The sequence below is a fragment of the Hemibagrus wyckioides genome, linkage group LG22 (assembly GCF_019097595.1).
Source record: "Hemibagrus wyckioides isolate EC202008001 linkage group LG22, SWU_Hwy_1.0, whole genome shotgun sequence".
Lineage (NCBI taxonomy): Eukaryota > Metazoa > Chordata > Actinopteri > Siluriformes > Bagridae > Hemibagrus > Hemibagrus wyckioides.
In genome coordinates this window covers 7,623,145-7,644,551 of record NC_080731.1, presented here as the reverse complement: position 1 = coordinate 7,644,551, position 21,407 = coordinate 7,623,145, and the positions used below count along the sequence as shown (strand labels likewise).

Here is a 21,407-nt window from a genome sequence, read left to right as displayed (position 1 = left end):
GCTGCTATAATACTGTGTGTAGCTGCTATAATACTGTGTGTAGCTGCTATAATGCTGTGCGTAGCTGCTATAATGCTGTGTGTAGCTGCTATAATACTGTGTGTAGCTGCTATAATGCAAGTGAACCAGGAACTAACCTTTCTCATGGATGTTCCACAGAATGAAACATAATTATAAACTGATAGTATGACGGTGTTGTTCATGGATAAACAAAAAAAAAAAATGCAGACAAATTGCTAAAGAATATCATCTCTCTGCCATTGAATATTTTCCTACAACAGCATGCTTTGTTGTTTTTTATTCCTTACTTATACTAGTTTATAATTGATCTCTTGCTTTCATTATAGGCCTGCAAATGTGAGTAAATACTGCATTCATTCTGACATGCAGTAGATATTCAAATCACGCCATTATTTGTCTTGTACTCGAGTGTGTTAAAGGTTAATACTGTAGACGAATCCTCAGTGACTCAAAAACAATTGTGCACAAGTCAAACGCAGACTTGGCAAAGTACATACCATAACAATCGTTATTTGTTTTTAGGCTTTTTAAAAGTGGGCTTAGTTTTTCTTCAGTGTTACCACCAACCCCTATTGTATGGTAATCAGTAGGAAACAATCTAAAGGAGGAGTCATGCTCAACACCAGCAAGATAAGCAATACCATGTTTCCTGTCCTTATAAAGACAGCCTGAGGGATTCTTTTCACCCATAACGCAAACTAAATGTTTTTTATTTCCAAGACTAGCATGAAATGAGATAACTTTTACTCTTACCTTCGGTGAGACCTCTCATTAACCCCCTCATTTCCACTCATCACCCTTCACACGGTGATGCCTGGCTGCATTTGGGAAAGCCATTAGAAGGAATAGAGGTTCCACATGAGGAAGATTCACTATTGACATACACACACACACACACACACACACACGCAGACACTGCTTATGTAATGCTATTCACACACCGTGCATTAGTTGCTCTTGAAAAAAGTCTTGAAATGAGCAATGTGTACAGGGTTGAATTATGCCTCAGTGCTGAGAACGTAAGTCCTTGAATGCAGGTTCCTGTGAACAAGTGTCTATATTTACAGCTTGGAGAGTCTTTCTTTCTTTTTTTTTACAATGCACAAATGTATTTAAATAAACCTAGCCATTAATGTGCAGCATTTCAGATCTGGTAAATGAGGTAATGAGGTGATATATGCTGGCCCTGCTATTTTTTTATGTGCTAGGTGTGTAAAGGCAGCATAAGCTGTTACTAACCCTGCTCATGCAGTGTGCTTTCTCAGCCAATTTTAGACGGATTGAAATTTCAATGTGCTTGTGAATCCAGGCCATTGGATTTCAGGCACAAGCCACCATCAGCCTCTGTAGCCAGTTTTTACAGCTCAGCAGGAGTCCTCTTAGTTGAGTGGCACAAGCAGCGTTTGAGACTTTTTTATGTGTGGTGTGCACATATATGTGTGTGGGCATGTTTTTATGTACTTTTGGGAACCGAATATGGCTGTAAACATACAATATACCATCTGACAGTGCTGACCTTGTGGGGACGTTGTGAGCAGACTTGGTTATCAATGCCATTTTTAACTTTAAATAAATAATATCTAAACTAAATAAATGGTTACAATTAGAGTTAGATGTAGGTAGCAATGTAGCATAACATTACTTCAACTGAAGGTCCTTACAAGGACAGTATAACAATTTCAGGTGTGTAGCCTTCTATTTCTATTAAGTATGATGTACTATGAGCACATTATAATCGTGTAATAAAGTCAAACAGCCATTAAATCATTACGCCTTACAGCTGTCTTTATTTAATACTATGGATAGGAATAAGGAGTGTTCATAACACATTATAACACCAATAACAAATATTCAAAAATACATTTGTATAGAATGTCACAGGAACAGGTCTTGATATATAGTTTTGCATACAAATAACTCCACAGAGATGATCGGTAAGTTGTTGTCAATAACTTTATCACTTCTAAAAGAACTTAAAACTTAATAATGCATTATAATCAATGCTATAATCTGTAATTACCCATTCATAAATAATTATAATGATATAGGTTTGCATTATAATAGGTTGTGGGGTTTTTTTTTATTGGTGATAACCTAGAGGTTGCCAATAGAAATATGCTTCAAAGATAGTAATACAAGTAAGTGTGTGTGTGTGTGTGTGTGTTCTCCTGCCAGATGTGCTCTTTCTGTAACAATGCCTCGTTATGATTACAGCTTGGCACGGACTAAGGAACAGCGCTAAAAACACACACTTCACGTATCAAAAAGAAAATAATGTAGAATCAAATAGAGGGCTTTCAGCATCACAGTGACAGGGCTTTTGGTGACTCGTTGCTTTGTAGTGTATCTGCTGTCTATCTCTATTTATCACGTCCTTGATCAGAACAGAATGGAAAGTGTTGGATTGTGTGCTCGAGCAGAAGGCCACCTTCCTAAACTTTTCACACCTGAATATTGTGCACTCACTTTTACAGAATGTGTGAAAAGTGTGTGCTCACATTGTGATGCTTATTTGCACGATCTCACGATCAGGAACCGAACACTTCGGCTTTATTTGATCGTACACCATTTACCTTGAAACTTTTGTTTTTGACAAAGTGTAATATAGTGTAAAATAGTAATACTTTATCTCAGCTATTAAAAGTAAATATTTTCTGCATTCATTTCTGCATTGATCACTGCATTCTAGATTTCCCTTAATCCGTTCACTCAACGTACAGGAATACATCCTAATTCTTGCTTTGTACTTGTTCATCCAAAGCACCGTATAGTTTAGACGAAAACAGTATACAGTTTACAGTACTGTATAGTTTATTTATACTTGCATTTTCATTTACGGCATTTGGCAGACGCCCTTATCCAGAGCGACGTGCAAAAGTGCTCTGTCGATGAATACATCAATACTGGTTCGCTAGGTCGCAGACTAAGAATACCACGAGCCTAACACTTTGTTGGGAGGTGCTACAGCATTCAGATCAACATTTTTTTTAACAAACAGAATGAAGAGGGGGAAAATAAATGCTAGTTGAAGTATTTGAGGAAGAGGTAGGTCTTCGCTTGTCAGTGACTCAGCTGTTCAGACATCTGGGGAGAGTTTATTTCACCACCTATTTACCAGATTTGTGAGAAATGCAGGCTAGTTCAGCTAATTCTGTCACCCTTTTTTCAGTGTTAATATCCTTTCCGTTAGTAGTCTTACTTTATAACCTAACTAATTATACTTAACTAACTAACCTAACTAATTATACTTTATAACCTGGGGCAGTGGTAACTCAAGTGGTTAAGGATCTGCTAAGCTGCCACTGTTGGGCAATTGAACCCTCTCTGCTCCTGGGGTGCTGTATCATAGCTGCCCCTGCGCTCTACCCCAACTTCTTTAACTGGGATATGCAAGGAAATTAATTCCACTGTGATGTAATGTATGTGTGGCGATAATAAAAGCTTCTTCTGTTTCTTTCACACAGAGACAAGGACTACAGCATCTCTTATATTATTCCTCTATAGGTGATAGTATAGTGATTAGTACTGCCACAGCAGTCCCAGGTTTGAATCTGGGTCAAGGCAAAGACCTTTTACTTTCCAATCTGTAATGTTTGCACATTTTGCAGCATCATGCTACAACATGTAACGTGTAAAGATATTGCACGTTACATTCTATTACCTCTTTTTCTTACAATTTCTATTCATTCTTTCTTAACTAACTTCTTCAATTTAGTTTATTTATAAGCACAGTCTAGGAGGAGTGGCCAGGTTCTCACTTCAGTTGTATACTGTATTTAACTGTGTACATAACAAACAAAAAAAAATCAGTGTTTACACTGCCAAATGTCTTCCTCTGTCATCTGTAACTGATTTGCTAAAGATTTGCATGTATGCAAACACAGTGACCCCTTGCAATTTTGATAATGCATGCAAATACACATACAATACTCATTTAATAATAGACTAGAGGATTGCGTGTTGCAAAATAGCATGTCTGTTTGCATTAGGAAATTGCCATTTGAGGAATTTTCACATAAAGCTGATGAATACAGGTAGGTGTCAATGGTCGTTCTAAAGACCTTATGAGGGAAAAAGTCACATAGATTTCATTTGTGATCAAATGATGATTATATATGTGTGATCCTCAACCCTTCCTCCATCATCTAGGCTTGATAATTGCAGTGTCCAGTATTTATAATACTTCCTTCCTCTTGACTGGATGACCACAATGTACAAAGATTTTTTTTCTTCCCATTATCTAGCCTTTATGATTTATGACAAGGTCTTCCATTATTTACACTTAGATGATTACAACATCCACTATCTTTGTCCACCTTCCTGACTGGTTAACTAACATCTGTCATCTGGATCCCATACAATATCCAAAATAAAGAATGAGCAATATTTTCTTTTTTCATTTTTCACTTCATTTATTACTTTCTCATGTTTGTTCTGGATAGCCATGAGATCTCGAAGACATTCATGGAAGAATGAAGCTAAAACTAAACAATGCTGCTAAAGCCAGCAAGAACATTGTCCAAATATGAAAGCAAAATAAGAGTGTGCTTTGCATGAATTGCGAATGAAAATCTCTTCATTGTCTCTGTTTAAATGGAGTTGGCTTTGTGATTGTGAACATATAGCAAAAAACCAAAAGTAAACTCAATTTAGCTTCAGTAATATTTAGTCACACAATTTTCTCATTATTACAGCTTAGTTAATGATATACTTTTGTCCTTAGCTGGTAGACTTGCACAAATTTAATACCTGCTATGTGCCCAAATAAGTACCCGGTTGTTCTAAAGGGATTGCGGATGCTAAATGAATCAGTCTGCCTAGATAGAGACCTGGCCCTGGACATAGACCATTAAACCACATAACAACAAACAAATAAGCATTAAATAAATAAATAAATCAGGGCCTCACTGTCATCTTCTATTATTTATGCTGGTTGACTTCCAAAAAACCTCTCCCATTTTGGGACACTAGGCAACTAGTGGATCATTAAAACTGCTTGCACATGTTTTTCTTCGTGATTAGTCAGTATTTCCAGCAATGTCAACTATCTATTTCAACAATCTCAACTTGCATTTTGGACTGTGCCTTCTGACCTACATATATACATCTGGCCAATCTTCCAAGTTGTAGTCCAGATGATTTCACTGTCTCATGTCATAGTTCATCTTTTAGTCTTTTACAGCAATCTGTAACAATCAATAATCAGTGATAATCAATCATCTTTCCATCTTCTACACTGGTAGGCTCCAACAACAAACAGGGACTTGACGTCTTCAATGTCTTCTTTGACGATACTATACATTGGACGACTACAATATACAGTAATGTGTTCGTCTAGACTTAATGACTGTGCGGTCATCTCATTCAGGTCACTGTGGCCACTTCACCATACTACACACCATATGGCTCCCTCGGCTCGGCCCACCTGAGGCGGCCATGCTAATCATTGGAGAAAAGAGCCACTTGACACCGGTGTGACAGATGGCGTTCCTAGGCCAGCATGCCTGGGCTCAGTGCTGGTGCCTCGACCCTCTGCTCAGATTGAGAGGCACAATGAGGGTGATGATGTGTCAGAGACGATTAAATGTGATGCTGACTTCCCTTCCCTTGTTTTGTCCCTCAGGTACCTTCTTGCCTCTAGCTACCACCAAGAGCAGATTTCAACACTTTTAAAGTGAAGGCACTAACATTAGTGCAAACAGTAAAGAATTTTCCGGAGGTTGCTCTGACTTCTTAACCAAATGAATTAACAGCATGCCGTCTATGAATGTAGAATACCCAATGTTTATTCGCAAAGGATCTTACTGGTGGACTGCACTTGGTAAGCTTGCTTATGTTTAAATCATATGTTATGCAATATTTAATATTCCCTTGCACCAAAGGCAGATTTCAACACTCATGAAGGCAAAACTGCTAAGACAGCATCAATGCACTGTTTATGAAGCATCAGAAGATGGAATTTCCAATAAAAAGTGCATTTGACAGTCTATATATTTACTTCAACATTCAATTAACTATTCAACATTTGGATTAAACGCAAGTGCATCTCAGTTTACTTGAAAATAGGAAATACAGTAAGTATCCGCTGAACTCTGGTGCATGACAACAAAACAATACACAATCAGAGAGTTATAATCTTCTCCGAAAAAAACTTTTTTAGGTCACAGACTGAGTGAAAAGAGTAAATGAGATCCTGTGCTTTTGTCGAAGAGTGAAAACGATGGCAAATCTAGTTGATTTGTGCGCTGCCTGTTGGAAATGGTAATTTCTGAAAGAAAAAAAAGAGATGCATTTTTAAGATTTAGGTGTGCAGGCTAGTATTAGTACTGATTGAGTGAATGGTTGTGAAGTTTTCTTCTCAAATAGTAGACCTCGTGTTTGCTATTTGAGTCTAGACAGCTGATTTTATTGATTCTTCTACATGCTATCATTTTGACACAACTGAACCTACATTGAATACAAACTAACAGGGGTGGCTGAGCTTCCATGGCCAAACCTCCTGTCTCCCAAAATAAAATAAAATAAAAAGACAGGAATATAAGTTTTCATTGTTGGCATCCATGTCTGATTCGTAGCTGTTATAACAAATATTACGTTTTAAGCTTGATTATTTTGATCTAGTGGAGTCAAAACATAATAATAAGAGGCTGGGGCTGATTATTTTCTAGCCCAGACTGTAGATATATGCAGCCTATCAGTGACAGTCAATCAGGTGATTACAAGTGAAGTGGCCTCTTAAACGTGATCTTCTAATATTTTTATCTCCATGCTGACATGTGCAACACTTCATCAGCAGCGAGCAGGTACATGGTGTAATAAAGCCAAACATTAAAACATTAAAATTCATTTACTCATCATTTTTTTAAGTAACTAAGTACGCACTGCTCAACAAAGTCTAGTGTTTAGTGTTTTGATTGAGAGGGTTATGACTTTTTTGTTTATTCGGTTTTGTATTCAGAGGCAATATGGCATGACACCAGTAAAGCATTACGAACTTGAAACACAAAAATTCAGCTGACTATCTGCTTTTTGCACGTCTGTGTGTGTGTGTGTGTGTGTGTGTGTGTGTGTATGCTTGTGTGTGTGTTCATATTTATTATTCCACTGAGGATATAATGCATTGCAAACTATGACGGCTTCATTGTCGAGCAGTCTTATATCCCACATCGCAAACAAATAAACATTGTAATGTTAACAAGAAAAAATAATGTAGATAACTGGTAACTCATTAAATAATAATGGATGAAAGCAAATATAAAATCCAACCAAAGCCTGGGCAAATATTCTAATAGGACTCCAAATCATGTGCAATTCATATGCATGCTGTTGTTTAATCACCTCAGAATATTCAGCAATCATCCTAACCATTGGCTTGTCGATCAGCATTTGTTATTCACGTTCCCATTTAAATAAATATGACACTCAGCATTTGTACTGTGTTTTTCTTTTTTATCTTTCGGAGCTGTTGGAAATTATGTACGCGATGGCGGATCAAACCGATATGCCGCATCAAATGGAAAGTAAATCTGCGTTCTTCATCAGATTAGCAGGGATTTGCAGGGACAGTAAATGTGGGGTTTGCTGTCCCCTGACAGACAGGGAGAAGCGGTGAAAGCTCAGCCGGCTGATGTATCAAGCTGAGGGACTGCTATGTTTGTCTTCTGGCGCCAAGGGCTTTCTGGGTTTGAATGTCTGTCTAGGCAAAAAAAAAGAGAGAGAGAGAGAGAGAGAGAGAGAAGGGAGAGGGGGTTGCATAGGGTTAGTTGTGCTAATTCCTCCAGCAAGGTGATCACTCTGTCTTATCTGTAGGACAGTAAAGGAAGCTTTCTGACCAGGAATTTGATCAGACTTCATTATTCATGGAATATCTGACACTGAATAATAAATTCATTTTTTCATACATAGGGTTAGGAATATATGCATGACATAGGAATCTACATGGGAATATCTAAAGGATATGTCATATGTCTTTATCTGTGATATTATAGATAATATCATTTCATAGTTCCTTACACATTTAAACACCAGGAACTATAAGATTCTGTGGCAATGTAAACAAATACTAACAGTTTCCAGGACGGTGTCTACGCTCATAGATCATTACTCACGGGCTGTCTAAACTTTCTAGTTAAGTATATTAGACTGTAACAAACATTTTAAATAACACGTCATACGGCTAATGAAAAGCTTGCTGAACATGCTATTAGAAACTGGGACAAAGTGCTGCTGCTCGTCAAAATGGCACCCATTAAGCTATCATTATAATTCCTGTATGATTTTCCAGAGAGTTTCATGAAAAATGTGCAAAGTACATACGTGCAGCTCCATTAATCAATCAGAAATACATGCAAAGCCCTGGAAATTGTGTTTCCAATGCAAGACTAAGAAAAGAAGATGACTCATGCCTTTCAAACACAAGAAGATAAGATACAGAACACTTTTTTGTGGTTGTTTCTTGTAAGATTTTCTATTTATTTATTTATTTATTTATTTATTTATTTATTTATTTATTTATTTATTTATTTATTTATTTATTTATTTATAAAATAGAAGAAGAAGAAAAATAAGCACTTTCTACTTGTATCTGTATTCTTATCTAAATATTTTCTATCTATCTATCTATCTATCTATCTATCTATCTATCTATCTATCTATCTATCTATCTATCTATCTATCTATCTATCTATCTATCTATCTATCTATCTACCCACCTACTATCTACCTACCTACCTACCTACCTAATATCTATCTATCTATCTATCTATCTATCTATCTATCTATCTATCTATCTATCTATCTATCTATCTATCTATCTATAGAGATAGATAGATTTTCTGAACGTCGGATAGCAGCAAAAAAAAAATGACAGTAATCAAAAATGTCAGTGAATAACTTTACACACGTTTGTATTAAGTAACATATTTTTCATCTGAAATATTGTTTTTACCTCACATTACCTTGGATTAGTGAAACCCTCTAAACTCTGGATGTGTTTTATAATAATTGATGTGTGGAAGGATTAATATCAGCAGCTACCTTATTTTAACATAACAGCTTCCCCAAACCCTACAATGACTATTGAATTTTGATAGTAATTAAGACTATTGGTACTATTAGTCAGCAAAAAGCTGAAAATGAAAAAAAATTAAAGATGCAATAAATATCTTCCGTGTTTGAATGCCTGCACCGAAAAAATAAAACCCTTCTGAGTTCTGTAAGCAATCCTTTGCTGGCTCAGAGATAACGTAATCCGATTTACATAATACACAAGCGAGACGAGAGACAGCTAGAATGCAGCTGTTCTCCAAGTTGTTAGGAAAATCTCAATCTTTGCTATGATCTGAACAAATGGGCAAAACATTTCACGCCACCACTTCAACATGATCGTTCACAGACAGAGAGAATACTCTGCAATTTCCCATTGTACTAAAGGTTAGTTTTTTCCTCCAAAAAATTTGAATGCCACTATTGAGAGGCTCTTGGAGAAATGGCAGTGAATTAGACAGATTTTTGGAGTGCCATTTTTTGCATTCATTCCCTTACCTACCACAGAGGCTGTAGCTGCAGGTGAACTGAAGGAGCAAGGAAAAGGGTAGAACAGTAGTCAGGTTGAGAAATACAGGGATTTAGCTTTGTGACAGCCCGGAGCGGTACGCTGACACGACAAGTCATCTCATGTCAAGTGTCACAGGAAAGCCACTCACAAATCCAGGTCTTCTACAGAGGGGAGTAAAAGAGTGAGAAGATGGTTAAAGGGCAAATCCCCCCCAGCTTTCCCTTGCAGTGAACAACAAGCTGCTTTCATGCTTCATGTAACTCTTGGGAAACTGACACCTTTTTCAGTTGTAGTCAACAGCCTGCCTTTGGGGAGCGCCTATCTTGTCTTCTGTATTATTTCATAGGGCCAAACAGGAAGTGGCCTGTTTAGTCCAGAAGGATTAGTTTTAGAAAGGATTTTCCAATATTCTGGTTCAATCACTGTTGCTTAACTGTGTGCGTGACGGCTTTGTGTTTTTCTTCATGTCTCGATAAAGCTAGCTAAAAAATCTTTCACAGTATTACTTATATCAATTTCTTGACTTAAGTAACCAAGGTTATGGTGAATGTTCAAAAATGCATTTTTACATTGTACCTGTTTTAACCATCACAATGACATTTAGTTCCCCAGCTAAAGACCTATTCTCATGTTTCACACTAAATACACATGGAACAACTCTGTAACCTAATAGCCACATTTGGGCTCTCTCGTTGGCGTCAGCGAGCCCGCAGCCTGCTACAGAAAAGACATAACTGGCATTCCATCCTTGTCTTTACACTTACTAAATGGGTTGGAGACAAGAGTAGCACAACATTTGCTCATAAGCAATGAGAGTGACCTCCATGACAGACAGGTTATGGGTGAAGTCAGCCTTGCAATGCCCAATTACCCCCATTTTCTTCAAGTTTCCATGATCCTATTGCCATAAACTCCATCACGGTGTTAGCTGATGTTTTAAATAAGATCCTGACCAATGAGGTGATGAAAAACAAGAGCCCTATTGTTGCAAAATGGTTTACTTTTATGAACAGGTGATGCCTGACAAAAAAATGAACCATAAAGGTTATTCATGGTTTCATAATACAGCGCTATTGATTTCTTGCTTCTGATTGGTCAGATGCATTGTTTATAGCAGCAGCTCTGACAATAGTTCTGACTGCACAGATTTCAATACATTATTGTTTCTATAGTAGCAACCTACAGAGACCTGAATGGAGGATCCTCCAGTTAAACACATTTTATTTAAGTATATAATCGCTGAGATGCTGAGTGAGGTTTTCTGTATGTGATGTTTATTTAACATTTTTTGGTAGGAGTCTCCAGTGTCAGCACTTTTTAACAATAGCATTAAACACTGTATTATTTCCTGACACAGAAAACCTTTAAGACAGAGAGATTTCTGCTTTCTCTGTAACACGATGAGTTGTGTTATTGGATTTTTTTAACATCAAGAGAAAGAACAGAGATTGGAGAAGCAAAGGACTGTGTATAGCTGCTGTAATGTAAGTGTTAGCACTTGTCTGATGCACATTCATCATTAAATAGAACATAAATGGATTACAAGTCATTCTTTAATTAAATAAAATCTCCCAGCACACACTGGGTGAAAGGCAGGGGTACACCCTGGACAGGTCGCCAGTTCATCACAGGGCCACATATAGACAGACAACCACACACACACACGGGCAATTTTAGAATTACCAATCAATAATGTACATGTTTTTGGATTGTGGGAGGAAACCGACATAAACCCACGCAGACAAGTGGAGAACATGCAAACTCCACACAGAAAGGCCCCTGCCTGTTCGAACCCAGGACCTTCTTGCTGTGAGGAAACAGTGCTAACCACTAAACCACCGTGCTTCCCTCCCTCAGACATCTCTACTACTAATAAATATACACGAAATTCAGTAGCACTCTTGTCATGATCAAAATGAATAAATCATTACTGAGGCCTCCAAAAGATTGATGCTTGATAGTTTGATAGACGCAACTTTTATAATGCACCTCCTGCCATTCGATCTTCAAGCAGCATAACATTGTGCACATGCACTCAGTCAGTGTTATATAAGATTTGGATTTATATCCTTATCTCTTGTAATTGTCTCTTATTTGTTAAATTCCTGAGACTGCACAGTTATCTTTAGTCTGGGAGTTTTTTTGTTTTTTGCCCCGTTCCATGTAAACTCTAGAGACTGCTTTGTGTGTAAAAATCCCAAAAGGCTCCTAAAATACAGTCACCAACCCATTTGGTACCAGCATCCATGCCACGATCCAATTCACAGAGATCACCCATTGTAATGATGTCAACTGGATCTGCATGTTTTTATGAATTTTTATGTTTGGCTAATCAATTTATTGTGTCATAAATCAGCAGGTGTACTGGTGTTCCTAATAAAGTGGACAGTTCGTGTCTAACAAAATGGTGCGATTTTAAGATTCCCCTTAACACCTTTCCTATGCATCACATGTTCCTGAGCAATCACAGAATTATTTTCTGGCACAGTTATGTTAAGTGTAACCAAAAGTCTTCATACGTGTCATCCAAATTTTTCCAAAAGCCTTAAAGAATGCCTCTGACAAAAGAAGGTGATGCAAGGTTGCCATAGACGTTAACGGAAAATGTTAAAAGACTGGAAGTGACCAACTGAGACGTAGCTGTCCATTAAAATCCGAAGACAAAGGCCGGCATGGTGCTTAGGTACACAGTCCTCGATGTAAGTATTGAGGCACGCTGTATATCCCATGTAAATCTATGAAATACTATCATAAAGACGATGAACAGTCAGTGGAAACTGCTCTTATGTATCCAGAGGTGGATGGGTGAAGCTCAGTACTCCGTAGGGAGGCAGAAAGTGTGATCATTTTTTCATATGCCAGAATCATCCCCTCCAGCAATTATCATAGTGAATAGGGCCCGTGGAAGGTAATTGCTTTGTTTTTCAATTATTTGGTGAGGCTCTAGTAATTTACTTCATTCTATGAAATATGCCAATTAGACATTTTAATTACAGTTTTCACTGTATCACTTCTCCCCGTCTCTGAAAGAAGGTAATACTGCTATTAGCTAGATGCAGAGCTTGAAAAAAAAAAAAAAAGGCCCACATTTCTCAAGCAGATTCAGATTTGTGAGATTGGCTTTTTGCTGCACACACTACACTTAAAACCCTACCGGCTAATAACAGCAAAATGAATTCTGTTTGTACTCCATCTGTAATAGTAGAAGAGGCCAAACAGTATTTCTGGATGCATCAGCAGGCCTAATGGTAGTGCAGAAAATAATGGTAACACACGATGCACTCATTTGTTTGAACATTTTTATGCACATAATAAGGCATTGTGCACCGAGTGCCTTGCATTTGTTTTAGACACAGGTGGTCTATTATATGCCAGAGTTTTTATTGGGTTCTCTTTATCAGACCTTTCTTTGTGTATGGTTCACATTTCTTTTTTTTTGGTCGCTGTGGGATTTAGGGAAAATAATAATAAAAAAAAAAAGAAAGAAAGAAAGAAAGAAGGAAAGAAAGAAAGAAAGGGGAAAAAAAAGGAGGGTTGAAGGGGAGGGTGTCAAAGGTGTTGCAGCAAGTCCTTCAATTTCGGCGTCATTCCAAGATAACCTTCCAAAAATTCTTCTCATTACCATACCTGCCCTCAAGTGGCCCAATTTGATTTAATTTCTGAAGATAAGATTCTGTTTTCCCCAACCAAACAGTTGGACTCTATTTTCTTTTCTCTTTGCGAGCACTTAGGCATCTGAAACGCAGACATCTGTCTTGAATTTGGCCATCTCTGCCAGCCAGCAAGGGCATCAGAGAGCATCATGCATCTTGTGGAGAGTCAGAGCCTTTTGTCTATACCTACTGTAACATGGGGCTGATGAATGATTCCAATCGCTGCCTCTCAGTCATATATAAAGTCATCCCACAATGTAGCTTTGCACTAAATTACACTCACTCAATAAGGCTTGACAGGTGCGGGTACTTCACCGGGTTCTTTTATTTCTCTCAAGCATCAGATGGTCTCCATTTATCAGTGGCCAACCACCTACGCATTTCTTTCTGTCTCTCTCTCTCTCTCTCTCTCTCTCTCTCTCTCTCTTTCCTGCTTTCTTTCTTTTCATTTAGTACATGCATATTGAAGTCATGAAATTGTTAGATTAATAATCTGTTCCATGCAAAAAAATCTCTCTCTCTCTCTCTCTCTCTCTCTCTCTACATATATATATATATATATATATATATATATATAGATATATATATAGATATATATATATATATATATATATATATAATAAAACTGCACGTGTTCCCTCTGGCACAGAAATTTTCACAGCACTGATGTGTAGCTGTTACTTCACTGTCAGTGATACATTAGCGGAAACTCAGGATTAATGAACATATAAACATTTCGGTAATCTCTGGAACTAGGTGATGGGTTGAATAAATGCTGCCTGCTCTGGGAACCTTTTTAGAGCGCCGCTTGCGAATTATATCTCCAACACACCGAGTGGGAAAAGCAGACTGGGAGTTAAGTAGCGTCCATTTGACTTCAGGGCTTACACTTACAAGGATTCGTGTATGTAAACATGTCTTGACTTTGTGGTGCATTGTCTTTTGCTTGATTTATACGGCAGTGTTTATAAAAAGAAATTTTGGGGAGATGGGTATCATTTATCTTTTGGGTTACGTGCTGGTTTTTAAACTGTCTGAGGGAATATAAATGATCTCTGGCTCTGCTAGTCACATGAAGAAAACAATGCTATATTTTTCATTTTTGCCTATTTGGCACTTGTTTGTATAGCGATAGTAAACCTGTATTTGTATTTTATGCACATTTTTGTTGGTTTCGATTTTCTATGCTTCTTTAATTTGCTGTTTTTTTATTACATCACATATACAGACGACCTCATAGGAATTACTGCAGGATTCAATTGGCATGAGCAGATCTAATTATTTCAGACACAAGCCTGGTCTTTACAATAAAAATTACAGCCCCCAGCCCTTACTAGCTCCCAGCTTAGACTCTGACACGAGAGAATCAGCAGGTTACAGCAGCCCCCCCCTGCCCCTCACAAAAAAAAAACTATCCTTAGGGCTCCAATTAATCATGGCAGTCATTAGGTTCGTCTGTCAAGCTGTGAGGCCCTGTGTGCTCAGGCCGAGGGATTCCCTTTTAAGCTAAGCAAATATTAGCATTATGTGCATTCGGCTAACAACCTGCCCAGGGGAAATGAATGTAACACAACTAAAGTCATTGCACTTGCGCAGGGCGGGCAAATATTTTCCTGTGGTTTTGAAAGGGAATATTGTCTACAGTGGATCAATGGATTATAAGTAGGAAGTTTGTTTTTTACTGTCGTGGAAATAGTATTACAATACTACATGAGGAAAAACAACGTGGTGATTTCAGATCACTCAGACTAAAAGAGTATGAGGAAAATTTTGATTTTAAATATTAAAGTATTATTAGGGTATATGTGAAACCCGACAAGGTACAAATTAAAAGGATAACAAATACAGAAAAGAAGGAAAGAAAGAAAGAAAGAAAGAAAGAAAGAAAGAAAGAAAGAAAGAAAGAAAGAAAGAATAATTTTGATAAATATCTTGAACAATTTTGACAGTAATACATATTTAAAAAAACTAAAACAATAAAATTTCTTTAATATAAAAAGAAATTCAAGGCTAGCAATAGATTTCTCATTTTGACAGAATTAATATCTTGGGACTTCTACTATATTATAGAAAAAAAGTGTGCTAGTAGAAGTCTGTCATTAATAAGCATTAACTAACTCTGTGGTCTTGCCAGATCACATAATGACAGTGGTTGCAACATAAACGGCACTGATTGTACTGGTGCTAGAAAAGTGGCCTAAAATAGAAGCAATTCTGTAATGTTTCTTCCAAATGGCATGCTATATAGTAAGACTGAGATTTGCTGGCAGCTAGCTGACCTCTTGCTAGTTAAGAAAGCTACATTGGTATGCATAGCATCATATCATAACTGTATAAAGGGGGATATGGGCTGATATGTAGGGCAGCGACTCGATGGTGTGTCAAAGTAGAACTCTTTTTCACCACACACACACACACATATATATATATATGTGTATGGTATATATGTTATATATATGTTATATATATATATATATACCAACATGGTGTTTTAAAATGACTTAAATGTTGTAGAGATGCAGTTTCACTCACTTGCAGTCGTGGAAAGGAGCCACAGTGAGCAAGAAATCACTTTATGTTCTGAATCTGAGGTAAAAATGCTAGCTGACCTAAACATATTGCTAATTCAGATTTGTACACACTAGGTTGAAAACACAAAGTTAAAAAACATCAAAACAACATTTTTCTTTGGTAGTCAGTTGTAAATCTACATTAAAAGCTATAGCTAATAGTAAGATGTTACCTATAAAAAATAATAATAAATTTATATGGGCTTTGAAAGAGTCAAATTATCCTGTAGTGAATTCGTTGAAATTGTGCTGAACGTGAAAACAGGAAGTGAAACGTCCACCTTATTCTGTACTCATCTATATTCTGTGATTTCTTCTATATGTAGAAATCATTTAGATGTGATCAGTGAATCCTCTGTCAGTTGAAATCATGTCTGATCAGAATAGCCTCTTGTTCCTCCTGCATTTGCCCATATGGCTGGTTGTCAAAAGAATTCATGGTGGAGGGTTTCTCTCCCCTCCCCTCGGTCTCTTCTCCTCTTCCCAGCTGGAGAGACAGCCCTAGTTTTCAGTGTTTTACCCTCCCTAACCCTCATCCTTCCATCCCTCCCCGTCCAGCCGGCTCTAAGCAGATGACTGCAGGCGTTGGATGATCCTTCTTATTTACTGCCATTAGACTGCTGGTGAAGTGTGTGTGTGTGTGTGTGTGTGTGTGTGTGAAAGGCAGGCAGAGAAAACCAGGTCAAATTGCATTCAAATCTGGTCATTTTTCAGACTGTCTTTTTGAAGTAGCTATATTCACACTCACTCGTTCAATACTTGTTATTGTGGTTGATGCCATATTTAACTGCTAAAGCCAAATCCATGCCATAAAATACAGTAGGAATACAGAGACAGAGAGGGAGGGAGGGAGAGAGAGAGAGAGAGAGAGAGAGAGAGAGGAAGTCACAGTGCATCTAAGTGTCTTAAATTTAGTCACAGGTTGTGCCCTTTTTCTAATTGAATGCTGTAAAACAAATCCTGGCCCGGCAGATCCTCAGATTATAGGAGGCAGCCGACGGCCTTTTGGAGAGGGGTGTATAGCAAGGGTGCAGAGTATAACTTACTGACTGGGCGGGACTTAATATATAATGCAATATACCCGCACTGCTGCCTGCAATTTGTCATTTGAAGTGAGATACAGATTATGGCTCAGGGCAGTGCATCTGTCCAGTAAGTGGCTAAAAGCTTCCCCAGCTGAGCCTGCTGATTCAGCCTCTGGAGCAGAGGTCAGTCTGTGCTTCTCCTCCCTCCCTCTGTCTCTGTCTGTCTCTCTTTCTCTCTATCTCTGTCTCTCTTCTCTCTCTCTCTCTCTCTCTCTCTCTCTGCTACTCAACAGCACAACACCCTGGGTTTTTAAAGTGTTTAAATATAGAGATCTTTGCTAAGAATGATCCTTATTTAGAAAAGAAGCTTATTTTAATAAAGAGACTGTGCTACTTGCTATTTAATCGCTAACTAACATCCAACCAACAGAGAAAATTATCGACATATCCAGAATATTCAGTCCTGGATTAGACACGTTAAACAAATAATCCTACAAAAATAATTTTCCTGCAACACTCTGAAAATATTATGTCTTTTTTTTTTTTGTCAAGAATTTGTCAGACTAGGTTCTTCGTTAGAGAAAGCTTAAATGCCATTTTAATAAATAAATCAATAAAAAAAAAAAACATTAAATCAGGCTTTAATTTTGAAATTGTTCAGAAAGTTCAGAAAATTATTTGATCATCTCAAAAAAGTTGAGATTAAAACTAATTCCATTAAATTAACTAAAATTAGCTACCGAGCTAACAGAAAGATATCAGAATTTCTTTCAGCATGTTTCAGATAGTTTCAAAAATGGTTTGGTTGTGATGATACAAAAATACCATTCCTGTCGTTGTAATAAATGTTACATATGAAAAGGCGTCATGTCGTGGAACATCTGTGAAACAGGTTACTTCCTTTTATCACTTGCATTACAGCAGCTATAAACGCTTGTTTCCTCTTTTTTCTTTCTGTTGATGAAAAACAACACAGCTTGTCATGTTACCCAAAATCATAACCTTAACACTGGAGACTCTTTCCAAGAATGCTGAATGCTGAAACTTAGAAAAACAATTTTAGTCTGTTCATATGGAGAATCGGCCATATAAGGGTATCTATGTAAGCTGTTACTATAGAAACGATCACATATTCAAACAAATCCATCATTATATACTTTGTAGGTGGAGAGAGAGAGAGAAAGAGAGAGAGAGAGAGGACTTGTTATCAGCACTTTCTGACCAATCAGAATTGGACAATCACCAGAGTTTGGTGTTATATTGTCTGTTTATTTTAAATATTATAATAATAATAATAATGTCTGTTTACTAGATGTGCTTCTGAGCCTTTAAGCATTTGAAATTGAGAGTGGCAAACTCATTCCCAGCAAGTACTTACTAGCGCAGCGTCCTTTTCTTAGCTGCTAAGCTGCCTTAGTGGATGAATAAATGGAACATATTGACGTCCTGCTGCGTTCAGGTTGTGCTGTATTTGATCAATCAGAACTCCTCAATGGGGAGTGGAACGAAACCGATATATGAGGGGAGCTATAGCAAAGCAGGGTGTTTATGCATTTGTATGTGTATCTGTCAGGTTGGTGAGCATTATTGTGCGTGCGTGTGTGTGTGTGTGTGTGTGTGTGTACGTACTATTCAATTTGGCCTCGTAAGCGCTGCCCCCTTGGTCCGTCCCTGCAATTTGCCCGCCATGCACACGCGTCTGAAATGAAAAGCTAGGGGTGTGTGTGTGTGTCTGTGTGTGAGCGTGCTGGGTGTGGGGGTGTGGGTGGGGGTGATCAACGGGCTCTTACAAAGCTGACATAAGTTACAAGGAAAAATTTTAATTAGCAGGGCGGCACACGGCGATAATTCACTGCCTCTTTTGTCTGTCTGCTTGTTTGTCATTGTGTGGGTCTATTCATTGCTTTCGGCATCTGCATGCCCTGGGAGGAGAGAGAAGTGGCAACATAGCCAGCATTTATACTCAGGGGAATAGAGAAACTTAGCCATACACTCCTCATGGTGGTATTTAGAGACCCAGACTGATTAGTGGTTGTTGTAACATCAATTGTACTCAAGTGTTCTTTATCCATAAATCTTTAAAAGAGTGCTTACATGGTCTGTTTCTGTTTGCTTTCATTCCAAGGCTTTGTGTGTTGGGTCTATTTTAGTTCTTTAATTTTTTTTTTTTCCTCGTAAAAATTACAGCAGGCTGTGTTTATTATTAGACTACATCTTAAGCAAATTTAATGGAAGGATTATTTTGTGTTTTGGGGGCCACATTTCATGTTATCGGATGATATCTGTGCTATGGGCTTTCTTTGGACTTCCTGTGCAGCTCCTTTAACTTGACAGAAATTGACAGAAATCTGTGTCCAAATTGAATCCAGGCTTATCAGCAGTCCATCTTGAAGCAGACCGCAGTACACCATCCACAGCTGGAAAAAGCCATGACAAAAGCCACATGCCTCAGATACGGTTTCTAAAATAAAGCAGAAGCCCTATTGCATGTTAGAAATAATCTTTCACTATAGCACATGTATAAAATAGAGATTTACGTCCATGTTTATATCCATGCGAGTGCTAATATGACAAAATTTGGCGTCATCCGTCAAAGCGCGTGAAATATTACACAAAAGCTAGTGTCATATCGGCAGGAAGTAATCAAACCTATAAATATTTCACAGACTGCATTATGCCGTCTGCTACCCCATCTAGAGCATGCTGTTGTTCATCTTTTATTTACCTCAGGGTGTGTTTCTGAAAGCACCAATAATTCTAGAGGGTTCTGAAAGCCAGTACTGTTATCATGAAGACCTGACTCTCTCTCTGTGTGTGTGTGTGTGTGTGTGTGTGTGCTGCTAATTAGAGAGGAAACACCCCACCTCACCCTACATACACAATATATATATATATATATATATATATATATATATATATATATATATATATATATGCATGTAAAAAGGCTCCTTAGAGGTTCAGAGGTTCATTTAGATAGTAAAGTGTTCTTAATCCTTGTAGTGAAACAAATACATGACTTCATGTACCAAAAAAACCACAAAGCATCAAGTGAGCATCGGTTCAGCAGAGAAAAATGCCTTGTTGATGAGAGAGGTCAGAAGAGGATAGTCAGAGAGGTTCAGATTGAGTGCTAGAGTCACTTAAATAACCACTCTGTACAGCGACTGTAAACAGAAAAGCACCTCAGAACGTGTTGAAGCTTGAGGTGGATGAGTTACAACCAGAGAAGTTCCATTACTGACAGGAATTTGAGGCTACAGTGTGAAATGAAACTGGAAGAAACGGGATGTCACTTTTTTCCAAGCTGACTAGTTTACTGAGGTTACTGAACCTTAGAGGTAGATGTAGCATTAGGTGTCACATATTTAGTGAAAAACATACTATATATACATTAGAGATGTATGTATAATGTACTAAAATGTCACAAAAACATTTGTGTGTGTGTGTGTGTGTGTGTGTGTGGCTAATAGGCTCAGTGTATATACACACACATATCTATGACCCCCACAAAGCATGTAATGTTTTTCCCACACCACAATCTGCTGTGTGATGATTTGCACCACATCCCACATCCCCCTGAAGCCTGAGGCCCTCCTGCTTTCCTCCATTCATTGTCTTCCTCACCATGTACATCAGCAGCGCACTGACATGCTAGTCGGCTTGTTAGTGACTCGAGCATTCCCCAAGCTCAAACTGTTGCCATCTGGCCCCGGTGGCTCTTAACCTTGGGCGCTTTGTCTTTCGTTTAACTCCTGGCGCGCTGATTTATCACCGTAACTGTGTACAGAGAACCCCCCACTAAGCTCACAGCTCAGGGGATGATGCTGGCTAAAAGGGATTATTTATGGATTCAAGTTTGATCTTTAATTTAAGGCAGTTATTATAACTTAATCAGGCGACGGAGGTCCCTGGAGAGAATAGTTGGGATTTAGAACTCCAGCATGAATTCACCACATTAACAATGTCATGTCTATGTGTGTTTTTTTATAAAGAATGAACAAAATAAGCCTAATAAACACTAAACAAAGTTTATACCACTGTTGAGTAAAACTAAGCCCAACATGAACACCTTAATGAGGCTGTAATTGTTGACTGGTTAAATTCTGAGATGAAGATAAGGCGAATGTTAACTTTAATTAATTATGAACTTGATTATTTTTATTAATTCATACTGTTTCATTCTGCTAGAGTTAAATAATGCAGTAAATAATACTTAGTTCTAACCATAATGCTGCTACATGCATTTAAAGGGTGGAAATGATTTATTAATCTGAGTATTATTTATGATTATTAAACCTGTTGGAAGTCGGCTAACTAAGTGCAAAAGTCTTTTATTGCTGTGTGTGTGTGTGTGTGTGTGTTGGAACATACCTCTGTGCTTTTTATGCAGGATATTTCTTGCGTGACTAATACTTCTGCATCTACAAGTTCACCCCGAAGAACAGAACCAGAGGCATTTCCATAAATTTGCTTAATGCAACAATTTCCCGTTAACAAAGGACAATTTGGGGGCCACAATGTTGCGTTTTGCGCCTTTCATCATGCTCGCCTGATTTTCATATAAAAGTCTTGTTTAAGG

At 37.8% G+C, this 21,407-nt stretch overlaps 1 long non-coding RNA gene across 1 annotated transcript in view; it reads right to left on the bottom strand.

Annotated features, from left to right (window-relative positions):
• Nucleotides 1-1,843: 1,843 nt before the first annotated feature.
• The window catches only part of LOC131343183 (uncharacterized), a 45,828-nt gene continuing 26,264 nt past the window's right edge, over nt 1,844-21,407 (bottom strand). Inside the window, exons 2-3 of the long non-coding RNA XR_009203109.1 lie at nt 9,565-9,738; nt 1,844-7,717 (exon numbers count right to left, since the gene is read on the bottom strand). This is a non-coding gene — a long non-coding RNA (uncharacterized LOC131343183). The remainder of the gene's footprint in view (nt 7,718-9,564; nt 9,739-21,407) is intronic.